Raw genomic sequence first — 2,772 nt, 5'->3', positions numbered from 1 at the left:
AAAAAAATATCTTTCCCTTTTTCTCTCATCAAATTCGAAAATTGAGTTGACTTTTTCAAAAATTTTTGAAAATCAAAGTTGTTTCTTATGAGTCAAATCAAATTTTCAATTTGAAAATCTTATCTTTTTCAAAATCTTTTTCAAAAATCAAATCTTTTTCAAATTTCTTAGTTATTTTCGAAAATTCCAAAAATCTTTTTCAAAAATCTTTTTCTTATTTTTATATAAAATTTTCGAAAATAACATAATCAATTAATGTTTTGATTCAAAAATTTGAAGTTTGTTACTTGCTTGTTAAGAAAAATTCAAACTTTAAGTTCTAGAATCATATCTTGTGATTTCTTGTGAATCAAGTCATTAATTGTGATTTTAAAAATCAAATCTTTTTCAAAAACTAATTTCAATCATATCTTTTCAAAAATATCTTCTTATCTTATCTTTTTCAAAAATATCTTTTCAAAATATCTTTTCTAACTTCCTAACTTCCTATCTTTTTAAAGTTTGTTTCAACTAACTAACTAACTTTTTGTTTGTTTCTTAACTTTTTCAAAACCACCTAACTAATTCTCCCTTTCTAATTTTCGAAAATATCTCCCCCTTTTTCAAAAATTTCCTTTTAATTAACTAATTATTTTTATTTTTATTTTTAATTTCAAAAATTTTCGAAAAAAAATACTAACAATTTTCAAAAACCATTTTCAAAAATCACTAACTCTTTTTCAAAATAATTTTCGAAAATTATCCCTCCCCCATCTCATTCTATTTATTCATTCATATCCTAACATCTCATCTCACATCTCTTCCATTCGTACAGTTGCATTTCTTCCTTTACTTCACATTCTTTGTCTCCCCCTTCTCTTCCACTCACAAAGGGATCCCTATACTGTGGTATAAAGGATCTCTATTATTATTATCATTTTTCTGGCCATTCTTCCTTGTCATATGAGCAGGAGCAAGGATAAGAACATTCTTGTGGAAGCAGATCCAGAACCTAAAAGGACTCTGAAGAGAAAATTAAGAGAAGCTAAAATACAGCAATCCAGAGATAACCTTTCAGAAATTTTCGAACAGGCAGAGGAGATGGCAGCCGAAAATAATAATAATGTAAGGAAGATGCTTGGTGACTTTACTGCACCTAATTCCAATTTACATGGAAGAAGCATCTCCATTCCTGCCATTGGAGCAAACAACTTTGAGCTGAAACCTCAATTAGTTTCTCTGATGCAGCAGAACTGCAAGTTTCATGGACTTCCATCTGAAGATCCTTTTCAGTTCTTGACTGAATTCTTGCAGATATGTGATACTGTTAAGACTAATGGAATAGATCCTGAAGTCTACAAGCTCATGCTTTTCCCTTTTGCTGTGAGAGACAGAGCTAGATTATGGTTGGATTCTCAACCCAAAGACAGCCTGAACTCTTGGGATAAGCTGGTCACGGCTTTCTTAGCCAAGTACTTTCCTCCTCAAAAGCTGAGCAAGCTTAGAGCGGACGTTCAAACCTTCAGACAGAAAGAAGGTGAATCCCTCTATGAAGCTTGGGAAAGATACAAACAGTTGACCAAAAAGTGTCCTTCTGACATGCTTTCAGAATGGACCATCCTGGATATATTCTATGATGGTCTGTCTGAGTTATCAAAGATGTCATCGGATACCTCTGCAGGTGGATCCATTCACCTAAAGAAAACGCCTGCAGAAGCTCAAGAACTCATTGACATGGTTGCTAATAACCAGTTCATGTACACTTCTGAAAGGAATCCTGTGAGTAATGGGACGCCTATGAAGAAGGGAGTTCTTGAGGTTGATACTCTGAATGCCATATTGGCTCAGAACAAAATATTGACTCAGCAAGTCAATATGATTTCTCAGAGTCTGCATGGAATGCAAGCTGCATCCAACAGTACTCAAGAGGCACCTTCTGAAGAAGAAGCCTATGATCCGGAGAACCCTGCAATAGCAGAGGTAAATTACTTAGGTGAACCTTATGGAAACACCTATAACTCAACATGGAGAAATCATCCAAATTTCTCATGGAAGGATCAAAAGCCTCAACAAGGCTTTAATAATGGTGGAAGAAACAGGTTTAGCAATAGCAAACCTTTTCCATCATCAACTCAGCAACAGACAGAGAACACTGAACAAAATGCTTCTAATTTAGCAAATCTAGTCTCTGATCTATCTAAGGCCACTGTAAGTTTCATGAATGAAACAAGGTCTTCCATTAGAAATCTGGAAGCACAAGTGGGCCAGCTGAGTAAAAGGATCACTGAAATCCCTCCTAGTACTCTCCCAAGCAATACAGAAAAGAACCCAAAAGGAGAGTGCAAGGCCATTGACATAAGCGCCATGGCCGAACCTGTGAGGAAAGGAGAGGACGTGAATCCCAAGGAGGAAGACCTCCTGGGACGTCCAGTGATCAATAAGGAGCTTCCCTCTGGGGAACAAAAGGACTCTGAGGCTCATCTAGAGACCATAGAGCTTCCATTGAACCTCCTTATGCCCTTCATGAGCTCTGATGAATATTCCTCTTCTGAAGAGAACGAGGATGTTACTGAAGAGCAAACTGCCAAGTTTCTTGGTGCAATCATGAAGTTGAATGCCAAATTATTTGGCATTGATGCTTGGGAAGTTGAACCTCCCTTGTTCATCAATGAACTAAGTGATCTGGATCAACTGACATTGCCTCAGAAGAGACAAGATCCTGGAAAGTTCATAATACCTTGTACCATAGGCACCATGATCTTTAAAGCACTGTGTGACCTTGGTTCAGGTATA

General features: G+C 36.1%; 1 non-coding gene across 1 annotated transcript; it reads right to left on the bottom strand.

Moving 5' to 3' along the window:
* Window positions 1-1,476: 1,476 nt before the first annotated feature.
* LOC112768336 (small nucleolar RNA R71) lies at window positions 1,477-1,584 on the bottom strand. The gene has a single exon (XR_003185772.1). It is a non-coding gene; the product is annotated as a small nucleolar RNA R71 (small nucleolar RNA).
* Between the last annotated feature and the right edge of the window lie 1,188 nt (window positions 1,585-2,772).

This window comes from Arachis hypogaea, chromosome 17 (assembly GCF_003086295.3).
Source record: "Arachis hypogaea cultivar Tifrunner chromosome 17, arahy.Tifrunner.gnm2.J5K5, whole genome shotgun sequence".
Taxonomy (NCBI): Eukaryota; Viridiplantae; Streptophyta; class Magnoliopsida; order Fabales; family Fabaceae; genus Arachis; species Arachis hypogaea.
This window is presented reverse-complemented; position numbering and strand designations above follow the sequence as displayed.